Consider the following 18,848-nt stretch of genomic DNA (forward strand, 5'->3'; position numbering starts at 1 on the left):
TTTTGGTCAATGTTAGGCCTTTCTTCACTGTGTCAAGATAAACAAGCTCAATCAAAAGTGAATAGTAATTGACCCCTCAGAGATAACGCCCTCGCTATCAAACCAGGAGGTCACAGGAATGTCAAGATATTCTCAAACCTGAGGTGGACACACACTCAACTAAACACCTCTCCGTCACGCAATAATATAATGTGTTAGGTTTCTCATCTCCCTCACAGAGTTGAATTTTTATGAGAAAGTCTGTTAATATTCTTTCTTTGGACTTTATTTCTTAGATTTTACTCCTATGAGATGTCTAAGGGATTAACAAAGACATGCTGAAAGAGTCAATTTATGACAATTTGATGACACATTCTAGTGAAATCAAACTAATTTGGAGACCTTCTAGTATGTAATGAAAGACCTTCCACACTTACTGTATAACGTTCAGTGTTACACTACGATACTGTGTAATTGGAGCAGTGTGCAAAATAAGTGCAGGAGGTTTACCATGATCCAAAAGCCATGAGTTTAATAACGAAATGTTAGAGAATTAAATCAGATTTTCTATCTTTAGCTCTCTTTTTAGATTCACACATCTAGACTCTCAGAAAAACAGGATTTAAAGTCTTGTCCTCTCTTGATAATTCTTAAATGCATGCATGTTTGTTGCAGGTGCTTCATGATTGCCTCTGAACCCATTGTCTTCCGATAGCTCTTTCAGTAATGCATAAACTGCAACATCTTAATAAAGAAGACCTAGTTAAGGTTGTATGTACTTATGACAGCTCTGTCTCAAATCTCAAAAATTTTCTTTGAAACGCAAAAAAAAAAAGAACAGAACTAATTTTAGCAGCATGCTCATTGAAGGCTGTTTGTATAGTTGAACAAAATAACTGACCGGTGAACAATGTGTCAAAAACTTAACTTTTTCAGCCAAAATTGTAGGCTGGAGACTGAAAGTCAGAACTAGACATATATTTTGTGAACAATCTTTTTTGGTGACTGGATTAATGAGTAATTGGAAAAGAATGGCCTCCTTCACTGACTGCCATCAGAATATGAGCAACTCGCTTCCTGGAAGGATTCTAAATGTCTGATATTTATTAGATTAATTTAGTCGAGGCCAAATGAGAAACAAATCAACATTAAATTTGTTTAAATATCTGGGAGTAGGTGCATGTGATTGGCTCCAACAAATGTAATTGTCTACCATTTTATTAAGCTGAATGGCATGTTGTATTTGATGCTGGGTTTTAATTTCTCTATCTGTCCATGCAGTTGGTGTTTTTATGACTATTAATTTATTACTTGGGTTTTGTCTGCTTGGCCACTTGCATTTATAGAGTAATAAGGGAATGTATTTAATACCACCCACTTTCAGCTGCTCAGAATTGTAAGCATGAATCAAGGCAGTTGATTAAACCACACTGTCCCGGGCTTTTAAGTGTGCTTAATTTCACACCATCTATAAATAAAGCAATTATGTCCTTGTGCATACAATCACAAGGAAAGACTTCATATGTTTGGGTATGCAGTGTCAGATGTACACTAGGTCTCTTCATTGAGGAAGTTATTGTGTATCCGGTTCTTTTCTGCTTAATCCACTTCCACTGTCAACTATGGGTGCTTTCACTAAAAAATTAGAAATGTTTTTGTTTTGCAGAAAGCTCAAATTATGTGGGAATTGTATTTTGAATGCCCTGGTGAAACTATTGGAGCCAGACTTCTAATGCATACTTTTGTTGGACTTAATCTAGAGATTGTTGTGGCTAGCCACAGGAGCATTATGCAATGCAAACTCCTCAAAAGAACACAAACAGGGAAATTCTCAAGACTAAGTATGTGGGAGGGCTTATCCTAGTGACTGCTGCCAGTATTAACACTAGAGGGTACTTCATGTAGAATGGATTTATGCTTCTATTTTATAATCTTCATGTGTCTCTCTTGCAGTTGAGTCTTGCCTTGATCCTGACCAAAGCAATGAGAAATATAGTTAAGCTGCTGTGATCACTTTAAACTAGATTTGGGGAAAAAAATAATGATGGCGATCAGTGGTTATTATGATTAAGATATTTTAAGTTTCTAAATTTCCCTTTTAGCCATTTTTAACATCATCCTCACCTTTCGTGAATTTTCGGCTATTCAGGCAGTAACATTTGGCTTTATAATCGCTTCAAGAACACCTCCACTGTGTACACATTCAAAGGGCGTTGTGTATAATCATGCGTGGCTACTGGAAGACCTAAATGCATTGTAATTAGAAAATAATGGCCTAGTGTTCACGGATGGGAGGTTAGTACTTAACATTTTCCCTCGAAGCAAATGGGCTAAAATCAAAATCAACCTGGATAGAGGCCTGTCAGACCCCAATATAAAACTTGATCTAGCCTGTTAAAAGAGGGGGACTGTGCACACAGAGGTGTAATGGCCAGGCTGTCTCTATTAAGGCTAACAGCTCCCGTCTCCTTCGAGGTGGTCATTTAGTAGTGCTGCTCATTCAGCCTAATCAATGGTTGAAGCTGCAGCGAACCATTAAATAAAAAAAGAGGCTAGATATGAGGTGCCTCTGATTAGGGTTAATTGCATGTAATTGGAATTTATACTGTACAGTGGACGACTCATTAAGAACACATTTAAAAATAATGTCATTTGCGCTCAGGTCATTTAACCATTTTCACATTCAAAAAGTGTAAATCCGGACTTGGAAAATCGACTAATACTGATGGTGTAGTTCTCTCAATGTAAATGACTACAAACAGAAAATATCATGAAGTACAAAACATCGCACTGGTTTGTCAGTGGGTGCTTCCAGCTTGGTTCATTTACAACCTAAAAAAACAGTTTGATTTTGATAATACACTAAGAGAATCAATTTGGTTTAGGTCCTCTTTACCTTTTAGAAGCAACACAGAAACACATTATAATATAGTTTTAAGCAATTATGAGAGTTTACAAATGAATTGCTCACAACTATCACTCCCTCCATAAACTGACACAAAAAGACAACATGACAAAGAAAAGACAACAAAGGGCTTCTATAATATTAGCATGTTCATTAAATGCTTATTTGGTGTTTATGAATGGTAAGTAGTGGGTCTATGCATTATCTTACAATTTACTTTAAATTGTTGAACGTTTCTGTGTTTTGTCCAGCAAGCATCCTGTGTTGAACAGCTGCTTGAAGCCCTGCGTCTAAGAGACAAGCTCAGACACTAATCCATTTGATGTAAGTGAATTTGGGTTCAAATTTGTGTGCTTGTGCACTGTATAACAAGGGAGAATCAGCAACACACTGCCTATAAATTCATGAGGACAGCGAGAGGGAGAGAGGAGAGTGTGGGATGAGAGAAGGGGGTAGAAGAATATGGTGTTTAACTGGAAGGCAGTATGTTTTATCAGTCACTGGCACCATTTAGCTGACAAAAATGAGCAGGCCCAGCTCTGGGAATAGGGCCTAGGCATCGGGTGTTCACCAAATCCTTGCAAGAAGAATATCAGCACTTCTCACATGCTGCTGTGTGATATCCAGTGCTGTAGCTGAAAACTATCTCCATTGTCCAGTTTGATTGCCTGAATCAAACTGATTTACTGCAAATCCATCTGAGCTTTGATAAATCTATTACAGTTTCATTTCGCTGATTTCATTAACGTGAATAAAACCAGCCATGCTTTCTGCATAACTGCCTTTTAATGGCTTGGCCCTGTCACCTGCCTCAGTATTAATCCCTCTGACTTATTGCTCCGCAGAGGGAATGAGTAATGGGTATTTGAATGTGATCAGCACAGTACAATGCAATTAAGGAACCAGTACTGTTCTGTGCCTTTAATCCTGAACTAATTTGAATTGCAGTTTGATAGCACTGTGAATCCTGCATAATTATGTAGGGTGCATATTAAACTCTGTGACAAACCGGAGAGGCCTTTAACTAGCCTGCCATGAGGAGAGCAGCAAGAAGACCACAGTAAGGTAGCCAGGCACATCACACTGGAGGTCTCAATTACCACCGTCTTAGCTGACAGGTGGAAGCTCAGGGGTGAAAAAGCCTTCATTTGAAAATGGCTGACACTGGTATCTGTCTTTTTTTTATCCCCAATTTCAACAATTATGTACAAGTGTCATTTTACCCTCAAAAAGATACTGTACATAAAGGGGAATCAGAGAATGCTTGGTTTAGTCATTAGGGATGTGCTCTGGTGGGATGGTACTTTTCTCTAAGGTCTATATTTTAAAATTTTCCGTCGCTGCAAGGATTGCATTCGGAGACTTATTTCCTGAACAGCACACACTGACAGACTCTGTTAACTGCCTAATCCAAACATTCAAAGTAATTTCCAGTGATCTGAGTTATACCTTAGATCACTGGAAAAACAATTACCTAAAGATCTTGAAAACACACAGAAGAATGTTAAGTGACACTTACAGTGGATCTCTGGCTGTATCAGAATTCTTTAAGATAAAAAAAAACCCTTAAGCTTGAGATTACATTTTGAAAAAAAAACAACTTTATTTTGTTTGCGAAAATGCAGCTGTTTTGAAAAAAATACTGAATTTCCTTTCTCAGCATTGCAGAGTTTACAGAATACACATTTTTATCATTTCACTACTCTAATAGTATTAATTGTTCACATATTTATTTAAAATAATACAGTATAGTATGTATGTCTTTCAAATTTTCATCTGAGCATGCTGTTGCAACTTTTAAAACCCTTTCTTTCTTTTTGTTAGATGATAAGTTTTAAATTGTCTCAGAAAATCTCCCAAACTGCTGTCAAACAACCTCCTAGGTTTCCCAGGTAAATGCTAAGCTCTATTCTTCAATTTTAATGATACAGTGATACATGAAAGGTGCAAACTGGATCTACAGAGACGCCTGATTGTCTCTTCTTAAAGGATGCCCAAAGCTTGACTCTGCATCTGTCTGACAGTGACAAAAAATGCTTTTTGAAATTCAGAATAATTCTCCAATTGGGAATTCCTTCTCTCACATAGGACAAGTGGACCAAATGTGTATATTTCTTGGCACCTGCAACTATTCTTAACAGTGAGTTGCAATGCTTCACACAACACTGAGTCACACAGCGAAGACAAGAGGGATAGAGTGAAGAGTGAGAAGGATGCAGAGGCAGAGAACAGAGGGAAGACAGAGAGGGGGCTGCTGGCTAAATTAAGCCATTGTGACTCAAAATCCTCCTTTAATAAGGTTCATGCTGTCTACAACTTCATCATTTTCTCCTGAATGATAATTACTTTATTCAATCATGTTCAAGGTTTTAGTGAAAGCTAGCATTGATTGATTAACTTCAATTACCATGCTTGCATTTGCATAGATAAAAACTGCTTTTCAATTTGTGAGTGGCACGCGGGTGGAAACCCTGCCTTGATATTTGCATTTCAATGTGAACGGTGAAGGATAAAGGTGGGAGCGGGGTCTGTTCGCTGCTAAGCCCTTTCTGGTCGACTGCACCAGCATCTATTTTTCCATAAACACCCTTTGTTATGATGTTGGTTTGCTCCTTCCACACAGCGAGAGCCAGCAGTGAGCTCTGTTTGCAGGCTGGCTTGACGGCTCTGTTGGGAGATTAGGCTACGTTGCACTACAACTCAGTGGAGAGGTTAGGTGAGCTCAGGCTGCGGCTCACACACTGAGCACATGAATAGACGACTGCAAATTTCACACCCCAAGGAATCATACATGGCCATATTATGGCTATAGGCTGACTAAGGTAATGAAGATGCATATGTGTACAGAGCAAGAGGCAATGGAGATAATTACAATTATCACATGTCTATATCAATCATCATTAACAAGACTGAAAAACACACATGAACCTGCAGTATTCATCTTGACAGATGTCTCCTGTATTTAACCATATCTATGTTTATATTCCCTTAACTTTCATCAGGCGCTTGATATGCAGCAAAACTACATTGCATTTCCTCTTGATTTCCTCTCTCTTGACAAGCTGGAATTATTTTAGTTCCTTTCCAGGTTTAAGTGATAATGGAAAACCCAACAGATATATATATATATATATATATATATATATATATATATATATATATATATATATATATATATATAAATTGATTTATTGTAACTAGAAGGCATGAGCACCTAAGTGTGAAAAAAAAAAATTCTGAAGTCTGTATCTGCTTGATCACAGTGCGCCAGATAAGAAAAGATAATGAGAATAGGTGACTCTATAACATATAGAATTTCCATTTTTGCTCCAGTCCAGACATGCACTATACAAATATACAGTGAACAAAATCACAGCTGTGCCACTTATGCGTGAGTATTGGGATTACTGTCACCTTTGTCTGCATATTTTTCTTTGATTAATGTCACCCAAATGCTGTGTCTTCCAAATGAGAACCCAGTTCATTTGCATGATTTTTTGTACATGGTGCAAATTTGGGGATAAATTAGTCGGTCTCCCATCTTTGTTAGTATGGCACTGAGTGATTTTAGCAGAGGAGTCTCAGAGCAATAGTCTCAGAGAATTACACCTGTGAGATATGCTAATCATTAACGCAACCATAATGACCTTATTTACCTTCAAATAAAAGATAGAAATTAGCATTAGGTGCCCTAAATGAACGGGGAGTTAATAATCAAGGCACTCACTTTTACCCCCTATTTGTTAGATGGAGAGTCTAAACGGCATCTTCAATATGTTCAGTAGCAGGCAACCATCAGTCGATGTCTTTAGAACATATGATGGCACGTCTTCTATTGCTACCTTGGAGGGAAATTCCCAGATGGTGGGCTATGATTAGGTAGTTCACTTAGCTGTTTAGAAATGAGCATCTGGAAACACAGGTTGAATTAACACCACTGGGTCCCTCATTTTCTCTAAATGAGTGCCATTCAATTAATCTAATTATTAGGCATGCAAAAACTGAAGGACTAATAGATTTCTATTATCCCATCATTACCATCTCATAGTCACAAGTGCTTACATTTCTGAGCAGGCTGACATGCGTTCATCTGCCGACCAGCCTCTCTTGTTTATGCCATCCGCATTACCTGCAGATAAGTATTTAAATTGGACAAACTTGAACTTTTTTAGCAGCTTTATAAATGATTTCATTTGCATTTTGCTTTCTGCGGTGCAGAGCGCTTCAGCAGTTCTTATTCCTGGTCCTTTCGGATGCAACAGAGCCCCGCTGGTTTTCGTTTTTGTCATGTAATCAGTGACTGATTTAGACTTGGAACACCAGCTGAATGAAATTAAATATCTAAGACTGAAAACAAGCAGCTCTCTGGGAAAAAATAAAAATGCATGTCAGAGGCATCATTAACAGCGAATGCACAGATGTGATGCTCAAAAAAGACCTATGGTATTTGTTGAAGAATCTACTCTTGAAGCAATTAGAAGTGACAAAAGTGGCAATCACATTACATCAAAGCTATTTCAGAACAACTTAGCCTTATCCTGTCTGGGACTCCTGTGGCTATTTCTACTACATTTGTTGCAAACAAAAAGAGGTTGATCTACTGGATTTTGAAGACGTCGTCCTCCTGTCACTCACACTATCTGGCATAATGGATGGGTAGGACAGGATGATTGGTGTCAGCTCCCCATCAACCATCTCACGTACATCATGCGATGCAAGCCTAAAGTGGCCCATGTCGTGTCGCTCTGTCGTTCTCTCACCCCCACCCCACCCCAGCCACAGCCCCCGCTTGCCGGAAGGACCCTCTCCCCAGGCTGGAGTGGCTCCTGCTGAGCTGCTGGCGAGGGAAGGGGGGGGGGGGGGTTACAGCGATCTAGAGAGCACTGTCAACAGCCCCGACCACCTTCATCACCCTCCACCCCATCCTTCCCTCCCATCCTCTCTGCTTACCCTCCCCCATGTATAGACAGACAATCATCCCAATGGATGTGTGTGTGCACTTGTCATTTATCTCCAGTGGAAAGACTATGTCTGTGTTTTTCAAGCAGGCCCGCTGGCGTATGAAGGATTTTTAGTGTGTACTGCATGTGTTTGTCAGTTTGTAAGAGAATGTCGAGTCAGGTGAACACGTCCGGGAAAGGAATTAACGTCATGAGCTCAACGTGGAAAGCAGACATCAACAATAAAATTCTGTACAAAGATAATTCAACATGGGTTATATTTTCCAAATGTTAATTAAATAATCACTGTTACAATAAAGATTAGAATCAAATATCTTCACTTTAACCTCCACATTCAAATATTTCCACCTCTTGTCTGTTTTATTTGATCAGTTTCAGGTTGGGGTTTTTAATTTTTTTACAATTCATCTCAACATGCTTCCACCTGAGCCGGCCCTGTTTCAGCCACTCTTCAGCCCAGCCCACATTTTCGTGTAAACACAAAGGCAACTTAATTCACAAATGAGAGATAGCAATTTCTTCCCAGCAAAATATATCGAGGACTTAAAATAAAGCAAACAGCTTCGCTTCGAATTCTGATGGCGCAAAGCTAAGCCTTCAATTTGAACCTCACCTGAGAAGAAAGCACAACTTCGCTTCAAATATATTCCTGGTAGAAAGAGAGCATATTATGTTATCATGAGAGTCTGTTTACCCAGTGAATCTACATATGGCTATCTAATATCTTTGTGCCATTGAGCAGGTTGGAGGCTGGAGTCCCAAGGGTTTCAAGGCTGGGATTATGCATGGTGAGGGTTGAACTATTGCCCCCATGTGATTGAAAGACCTCCACCAGCTTAGGACCTGTTTATTGTACATTTGCATTGCTCAGTTCCACAAGACTGCTGGGAACAATCAGTGACCAGGCAGCTCATATCTGGGCTGCCTATAATTCAGTTTACTTTGGATCCCCCTCTTGCCTTGCAGCCAGCAGTAGAGGCTGGAGCTTATGGGCAATCATTTAGTCTGATTGACCAGGATATACTCTGATCAATGTCTCACACCAGGCCATGTGTGATATAAGAAAACAAATGTTTGGATATTTAAGGTTAGTATTTACACTGGCGAAATATCAAAGAACTTTATTTGGAGTAGTTTTCATTTTGACATACTTTACACTTTGCACGTGGCAAAATTAAATCAGAGGAACCGTGAGGCAACTTTAAAATGTGTCACATGTTTCATGTCAATCAGTTGCTTTCTGAATCATCTTCTGCTACTGAAGAGCAGATCTATTAGCAAAGATAATTACATTTGGATCCATGCCCTGAAGTGGTCATCTACTCAATTTCACTAATTCATCCTGGTGAAAGGTTGACCTTAAGGAATGTAATTACACACACCTGAATTACACCCGAGCCTGACTGGTCCACAAAACATTTGCTGGTGAAGAAGGTATTATTACTAAAAACAATTAGCCCCATTGTCATGCCGTTTGGTGAGAGAATTCTTTTAATGCCGCTTCGGTCTTTAAGCCATCTACTGCAAAAACTGTTGCATTCAGTCTATCTTGAAGCAAGCTAGAGTAGGTTTTCATTCAATGTTTAAAATGAAGTTGTTCAAATTTTGGAGAAACACAACACACCTGCCTCTTTCTAAGGTGTACAGTGGAGAGCAGCATTAGTTCTACATGACCACATGGAATTAAGTGGTTTAGGGTAACCTGATATAAACACAAATCATTTATGAATTTTAATAGGCCCGCCCAGGCCTCATAACTATGCATGACTTCATACTTTCATAATTGACAGGAAATATGAACTAGGTCAGGGGTCGCCTATTAGAATGACTTTTCATTTAATTTTTTGACAGCCCAATACACAAATGCAGGCTGGATTTTTTGAGTAAATTCATGTAGTGCACGGGAACCTTTCTGGTGAAATCTAGCAGAAATCCCCTGAGGCCAGGACCACCTCTCCTATAATTACACAGTACTACACTTTGTGCCTTGAAGTAAATCTCCTTGAGATCCGTGCAACATCGGAACTGTTCAAACAAGAATTCAATTTGTCCATTACAGTATAGCGGACTGCAGATAGATTACAGTGATTAAAAACACAACTAACACGCGCCCATCCTTCAGATTCCAGCAGGTACATTAAAGACAAAACAGTGCTGTGTGACAGGTGTTTTGTCTGTCATTGTATTGCTTCTTCTCAGTGGGGTCAAACATGCAAAAGTGAGCAAAAACAGTGTTGAAGTTCAGACAGAGGAGGGATGACCCCAACCACCCCTCCAATCACCACCACCATCTCCAACACCTACCCTAGCCCTCACTCTAACCAAGGCTGTTCTGTGGCAGAGAGGTGTTCATATACAATAGAACAATATGCTGTGGGCGGCTGAGGAATGTGGTCCCTGTCACCCCCCTTTTAGCACAGGCTAAAACTCATTGTATCCCTAAGATGTAAATCTACACCTCTGGACTATCAAAGTGCTACAAAGAAGCTTCTTGACCGAGTAAATTAACATTCATCCTACTTGCAATTAAGCAGACAGACAGACATTGTAGCTCCTACATAGCTGCAACACTGGGGGCTTTGTTGACGTGGCGTCTGGACAGAAGAAAAAACAGAGGAAAGTATTTTCAACTGAGTCATCGACTGGACGTTGGTATCTGGAGTACAAAACAAGATGCTCTAAGGCTGTGTGAGCATTTCAGCCTTGTTCTCTCATGGGATAGTGTTGCACAATTATTAAGATGATCTTCACACCAAAAGGAGCAGAAAGTGTCCACACCTGTTTGTTACTGTATGGTTCGTAATTGGTCAACAGTGTCGACCAATTACAGTTTTTTTTTCCACTCTGGAAGGAATAAAAGCACAAGCAGAAGTTCATGTCAAAACTGAGTTAGTCCAACACTGTCTGTTATTTACAGCTTGCAAATTACTTATTAACTAATAATCATTGGGCAGTGACATGCCATCTTCACATCAAGTGCTAAAAGCATTTTAATGGGTCGGGTTTTTTAAAAATGAAAGGTTTTCAAGAGAAAATCTAAAAAAAAACAATGCTTCTGAGCTTGTATTAAACACACACTCATTGGTTAACACTGGATGTAAGAAGACATTGCTGAATGTACGAATATATTACCGTCTGCTACTTTTAATCCCAGACAGTTACAGTAGTGCCATGTTTTGGGAAAGGATATCATTAATCATGGGTATAATCAGATGACATCAGGTCATGGCCCACTAAGTGTGTTTTCCTCATTATGGTAATATGGAGGAGAGGGTATGTTTCACTTCTTTCTTTTTTTTTTGACACTTCCTTTCATGACAGCCCACTCCTGACTAAGAAGACAGGAAGAGATTAGATTTTTGGACACAACCATCTCTTCCACCAACTCTAATCTCATGATGGATGACTGGCAGGTATTTCACCCACATATAAAAATATTTAAGACTTTCAAAGTCATTAATAAATGTGAGTATACATTTCTGAATAACAATAACATTTTTTGCATCAGGTTTAAGAGCTATTAGGGCTTAATTTAAGTCACTTCATCTTCAGCCAATGAGACAAGAAGCATTTAGAAAGCATGTAGAAATAAACCCTGAGGCTATTTACTGTCTTTTTGATGTATGAAGTTTGTGGTTTTGATTGTGTGTGATTATGTTCTGGGAGAATGACCTTTAGTGCAAACCGTATTGTAATATAATGAGGATGTGTCAGTCGGCAGGAGTACAGTGATGAGACGAGGCCAGGCAACCAGCGTTTAGAGCATCGATCTGCTGGCACCACGAGTGTAGAGAAGAATCTGAAATATTTCAGCACCTCCCTCTTCAAATATACAGGTGGATACCAGATCTCCTCCAGTTGCTCTTAGGCTCTGGGGGCAGCCTGAGCCATTGAATACACAGGCACATGGACCCAATTGTTTTTGATGAATTCTGAGCAATAGATCTGACTCCTAATCATGAAAAAAATGCTTTCACAACAACTGTATTACTTTAGATCGATTAATAAGTGACAGAAAGGGTTTTAGTTTAACATTCTTATCCCTCCATTGTCTTAGCACAACACAAACTACGTACAGATACCTACAGGTACATGTAATGATGATTATGACAATGTTGTATCATACTAATAATGATGATTCATGTGGAAAAGGTAAAAAACAGTTGGAGAATAGGTGAAAGGAGAGGTGGTGCAGATGGATATGGTGATGGATTTGCTTACGTCCACCTTCTCATTAACTCTGGCCTGGGTAATATGACCTGAGAGAGATTTTCTCCTCCTACTTCAGCCCTAACACAGAGTTACTAAGCTCTGCTTGGTAAGCCCTGTCTCATAAAACACAATTAAGTGGGCCAATCAGACAGGCTTAGTCACTACTCTAGTGCCTTAACTCCATAATTAACCAAAATACATCATCAGCCCCATGGATTTCAAATCATAATCACAGCCAATCTAAATGCTTTAATTTGCTGTGACTTTTTCGTTAAGGACTACTTGGTGTGATTTTGGTTAATAGGATCTGAAATCAATATTTTTCAATCAAGTTGGGCTTTTTTCCAAAAAAAAAAAAGACTACACAAATAGGAAATCTAGAGTTGAATGTGATTCTGTATATGGTCAAATATGATTTGAGTGTGTGGTGAATAGTTTATCTCTGGGGTCTGAGCCCTAACTATGGAGGCAGAGCACCAGTGAATCATTAATCACCAAAGTATTATGGCTCATATCCTTGGACAGCACATTAATTCAGGTGGCTATTAGGCTTCCTTGCAGCCAACCTTCCAAAAAGGTCCACATTGAAATTCAGTTGACAGTGTTTTGTGTGCACAAAGCTAACTATGGTTTTACTGCAACCCAACAATAAGCAAAACAAATTGCAGAATGAATACAACCAAAGTTTAATTATATTTGGTGGTGCAGATACAGAAACAAAATGTGAGCAGTGGTCTTCAGCGGCGGTATGTGTAACGACTCTAGCCTGGCACAACCGTCTCCTCTGTATCTCTTGTCAATAGAGACAGACGCTCTACCTGTAGATAGAAAATAAAAAAAGGGGCTGAAGAAACACCAATTAGAAAGGTTCTCTCTGCTGCACTCCCTCAGAAAAGCCAGGCTCCGCTAAAGGTCAGCATGAAATTTGAATGACAGGGCCAAAGTCTTTTACTCATAATTTTTGTGTTTGCAATAGATTTCAGAGCAATTCACAGCCTTAAAGGCCTTAAGTGGAACAGCAATTAATTGTAATGAATAATCTGACAAATCTGGTTGACATATGGCCGCTAATACTCCTCCTTTCTAAAGGGAGCAGTAGAGGGATTTGATTACCTCAAATGAAATCTGGGAGCACCGTGCCATCTGCATGTACAGGGAGAGGCAGCACACGTAAAACAGGATGTGGCTGAAACCGGGGTCTGCTCCCTGCTGCTCTAGTTCCCTCAATCCCACCAGCAACTGATTTGGGAATAGGACCTGTTTTCTCTTCATCTTATTGAACCAGCTGCGTCTCATGAAGTAAAGCGCAATAATGCTGAGCCGTTGCCAAAATCGAACACACTGAGAAAAGTAAACAAACATGACAGAAGTGATAAGTGTTGTGCAAACATATAAACAACACCAGCGTGTCGAGCCATCTGAGCGCAGTGAAGCCATAACTTTATTAAAAGCATTTAGAAGTATGATGAATTACCATGTTGTATAGGGAGCTTCACATGTGCTTATTGTTTTATTTGTAAAGCTGTGCAAATTATCTGGTATAGCTATTCTACGATATAAAAGATGTATGTCATGGGTAGTCAGTTGAATAGGCTGTGAAATGACTGAAACATTTATTTCTACAGAGAGAGCAGACCTTGGTATACCATGTTCCACCAGCATGCTTCAACAGGCCAAAAAAAAAAGAGAAAAAAAGAAAGAAAAATACTGGTACTAAAAAGTGATTTTCACAATTTCACTTTTAGTGGTCATAGAATGAGAAGGAGAGAGGAGAGGTGGTCAGATGGAGCCTATCTGTAACTACACAGTGGCTGTCACTTAATCAAGAAGCAACAATAACACTTTATTTAAAAAAAAAAATCCTGTCTAAAATTGATTAAAAACTAAAAAGCAGAGCTATTAGCAAAGAAATGTGTACCAAAAGGAAGTATCTATCTCTTATAATTGTATTACTGTTTTATTATAATTATGGATGCATTAACAGTCTGTCACTCAGACAACTCTTTCTAAGTGTTAGAACACTGTTATAGTGTTACACAAATTTTAAATAGAGCCAATACAGTAAGAATAGCTCTGAGTCCTCAGCGACGTGGAACAATGTAGTGCTGGGAGTATGCTGCTGTATCAACAGAGCTGATAGATGTAATGACGTCATACTGTGAACTCCTGCTAAAAGCCTGATAAAGAGCAGCATTCTGCAGCATGTCTATTAACGGCCAGCTGACATAAACAGTGAGATCAGCAACTTTCATTTAAAGGGAGGAAATCCTGTTCTTGTAGTTCTCTCACACCATTTCTGAGTCCTGTAACTAACGTGGAGGCCTGGTGTCTGACTGTGTGGTTCACACTTGTTGTTTGTATCCTAAGAGTCCAACGAAAAGATGCTGGAGCACTTGATAGCATGTTTAATCTGCACTAAAGTCAAACTCTGTCACCTGGTTGTAATGAAATTGTTTGGTCATACAGCAAAATATTTTGATGGCGTTATAAATTGGACTAAAAGATGCAGTTGGATAGATAGGCTGTTACCTTTGGATAGAGCCAGGCTAGTGACTTTCCATTTGCGTTGTGCTATTCAATTGGCCAGATGTTGATGGTAGCTTTGTTTGTTGTACTGAAATGTTGTTCTGAAATAAATGTGTATTTAAATTTTTACATCTATGCTAAGATACCAAAATACTGTATTCTTTTCAGGGTCATGTTCCTTAGCTCTGCCTTGATTTCTTTTTACACAGCCTGGTGAAGGTGGACAGTTTCACCTTTGCAGCAGACATAAAAACTGCACCACACTGACGTTCTCTACAAATGAGACTTTCATTTATTCCTGTTTATGGTTTTAATATCATTTTATTTTCTGGTGGAAAACTCTAACACTCCGGTCTTCAAAACAAAGTAAAAAACAAACAGTGTAGTTGTGGGCGTAGTGCATGTAATTCAATGAAAGTGAGAGGAGGTGGAGATCTAAGGTTGTGCATGTGCTCGCATCTGCCTAACCAGCACAAATGTGACAAAATCACACCTAGGAAACATGGACTAATCATCTCACCAGATGCAGCGGGTGTCACATTGCATATCAGTCACGCTGGCTGCTTGATGATCATCACTTTAACCTCAGTGTAACTCTGACAAAGAATGCTGGGGTTGACTCCATTTAGTCCACCTGACAGAGGGCAAAAAAACCCCAAAACAAACAACAACAATCCTTTTCTTCTTCTAAAATGTATTCTGATAGTTCAGGAGCCAGGTCCCACATTTAATTGCAGGAATTGAAGAACGTTTTCCATGAGTTGCTGCTGTGTGGCTAGCATAATTGCCAGGGAGCAGGTCTTAATTTAAACTGGGGATAATTATCATGCAGAGCATACCCACCCAGAATGTTTGCATAACTATCACAAGCGTTTTCATAAATGATGCTTTAATTAGTCTTAATTAGAATTTGTTTAAGTCAGCAGGGAATGCAGGGCCTGTGAAATGATGTATGTAATAAGCATCAGGGCCCGCTCTGTTTTTTTTCTTACTCTGGGAATAGAGCTGACAAAATCACATCACATTAAATTGATTCAGTCAGAATTAAAATTCTTATGGTATTAATTAAATGGGGGAAGATCTCATTAGCAGGCTGTGTGGTGAGGGAGAGACCCTCTCTGCCAGCAGATGTGACGGTGTCAGCGCTGCTGTACATGCTCGCCATTAGGGTCCCCAGACAAGGAGAAAGTGAGGGAGGAGAGAGGAGGAAAGGGAAGATTCGAGGGAGGGGGAGAAGCAGGGATGAATGGAGACTGACAGAGGAGGAGAGAGTGATAAAGAAAGGGAAGAACATGAGGGAGAGAAAGGGAGAAGAGAAAGGGGGACAGTAGCAAAAGGTACAGTATGTGTGGCTTTAGGAGGAGGAGGAGGTGGAGGGGGAGGAGGAGTGTGAGATGGCAGCATATTAATGAGCTCCACACTCCTCACCATCTATAGCTTTATTTAGCTTCATTTGGTCTATTTGGCTGGAGGAATTCAATAAGAGGAGAGCTAATGACTTGACCAGATACCCTGTTATCAGCACTGATGAGACACCCTCTCTCCTTGACTCTTTATACAGCTACAGTAGTCTAATAGGTCTCTGGAAGATTGCTACCTAGAGTATAGACCTCCTCTCTGAAAATATAGAGCATGATTGTGCCTCAGGGAGGTTCGCTTCTCCGTTGCAGGGCCCGGCTGATCCCCTTGTTAGGGAACTAATAGCTATTGACACATTTCTTAAAGAACTGAACAGTAGAATAACAACCTTATTCAGCGGAGTAACTATATCGAGGCTTTCCTTCTTTCATGCTATTCTGTTTTCCGAGTTTTCCTATCATCCCTCTGGTAGTGCATGGTATCATCGGGTCAGCAGATAGCGGAGATGCTGAGCAATAAACACATCATTGGATCCCACAGCAGCAGCTGTCAGTTTGAGTGAATCGCAGTCTTGAGCAGACTGACGAATGTGATACGGACAGGAAGAAAAATACCTCGACACATCCACCCTCATACCAAGTCACTATATCCTGATAGTTGGGCACCATCCAGGATGCACCTACTGTGGATGGATAGCAACATCTCCCATAGGACCCTGTAAATACTGGTCAGGATATGCCACATGGGTCCTTTTGATTAAATAATACAAAACTGCTTTTATTGACAATAAAGTCAAAATTTCTAAAAGAAATGCCTCAGTTCCCACAATGGTTGTGTAAAACACCTAAGGCCTACAGTATATGAGGCAGGCATTGTAAACACAGGAAACACTGCCCTGTATAGAATCCAATGAAAATGATAATGGAGGAAACAAAGGCCTCAGGCGATGTAGGAGCCGCCCAGCATTGCCAGTGTTACGAGGCATCACTTTCCCTTTATTAGGAGTAAGCATTGCTGTTAGTAGGCTCTGCATAAATATTTGGGGTAAATACACAGTATATCATTTTACTTCACACTTGAATTGCATTATGATTTCCATGCAGACTCAGGTGAACTGGGGTCAGGGGACTAAATTAAGTGCGTCCTGGGAAGCAGCTGCAACGTTTTCCCTCTTTAACCACGCTTGGCTGGTTAAGCTATCAAAAGCTGCTTGTACATGCATCATAAAAAACATTGCGTGTGTGTTTAAAATTGTATTAAAATGCTGTTGACCCTTAAAATTAAAAAGGGAAACGTGCAACTCTTTGCATGGCAATTATTTCATGTCCATCCAGAGCACAGTAGCGTAGGTTATGTATGACTGAGGCTCCTTGAAAATTTATTGACAGGCAGGCGGAGAAGTGTGGTGTTTCATTTATGACAATGGGCCGTGATGACATCACACCATAAAAGCTCTCCATGGGGTCAGATGGCATATGCTGCACACATTTTGAGCCTTTGTGTTTGCTATGCATGAATATATAAGAGGTAGAGTGGGTCAGTGGTTGACATTGCTTTTCTGTGATATATGATGACATTCACCGCTATATTGCTATTTTTGTTGTTCTTGTTATACTGGTTGTCAGATCACGTGAACCACTGTAGTTCAAAATGGTTAAAATTAAAACTCAGACATGTTTCTTAAGCTAAAATAAAAAATAAAAAAATCTGAATTTGTAAAGTTTAATCTACTCAATACCATAAATGGATATATTGGAGAACATACAGTATTTATTTGTAAGCTGAGGTGAGATGATGATGGATACAGGGAGACAGCAGACATTTTTCAGCTATTACAGAAGTCATGTCATTGTTTCTCCACCAGTACCTGTTGTTTATCTTTATGTTACAAATAAAGGAGAAAATCTTCAGTGCTTAATGTGACAAAACTTTTTTCCGTTAACGACTACGTCATACAAAAGATCGCCAAAAAACAATCTCAATTTCATGACATACACACATATACAATTACATACTACTATGACATTAGAAACAGGTTTTCCAGATTAATACATATAACATGGTACCAGCATGACTTATTTCTATAGCATCTAGCAAAACAAATTTGGTTACTTTTCTAAAGATGTGTAAAGTCAATGTAAAACTGTGGCACAAGCTATTATGATAATTTAGCTTACTTATAATAATTAGCTGTTGTATATTCATTAGCCTTTTAATTGGTTAACTCAGGGGACCGCCAGCAATTCCAGTCAGTCAAATGCACTAATGACACACACACACACACACACACACACACACACACACACACACACACACACACACACACACACACACACACACACACACACACACACACACACACACACACACACACACACACACACAGACTCAGACACTGCCACCCAGAAAAGCCGTACGAGAGTAGCCTCCCCCTGAACTTTTGGAGAGCACTTTTGGTCCAATCACGCAAACTTTCAATACAGTTGTCAGTTTTGACCAGAAATGCAGGCTATAAATCTAAATTAGCAGCTTTGTCCTTAGTGAGAAGAGGTACCTGTGACAACTGCACTGACATGCTAGAGATAATCCTCCATGTGATTGTTGCACAAATTGGGGGTCAGCAGCACTGCAGAGAGGGGAACGTGGCAAGGGACGCAAAGGAAATGTTCAATCACGAGCCAGCCCATTCGGGAGCCTCCCTTTTCAGCCTCTCCAGCCTATGGTTCATCTCTTTTCGTGCTCTCGTTCTCTCTTTCTCTGCCCACAGCTGCTAGGCTTCCACTGGGAGGAAGCTGTATTATGGCTGGGTTAATTTACTGATTAATATCCAACCACTAGATCCAGCTTTCCCCAGATGGCCAATTAAAAACTACAACTGGCAGCGCGCATAGGCCTGGCAGCAGGTT

Source organism: Antennarius striatus, chromosome 12 (genome assembly GCF_040054535.1).
Source record: "Antennarius striatus isolate MH-2024 chromosome 12, ASM4005453v1, whole genome shotgun sequence".
In the NCBI taxonomy this organism is placed as follows: domain Eukaryota; kingdom Metazoa; phylum Chordata; class Actinopteri; order Lophiiformes; family Antennariidae; genus Antennarius; species Antennarius striatus.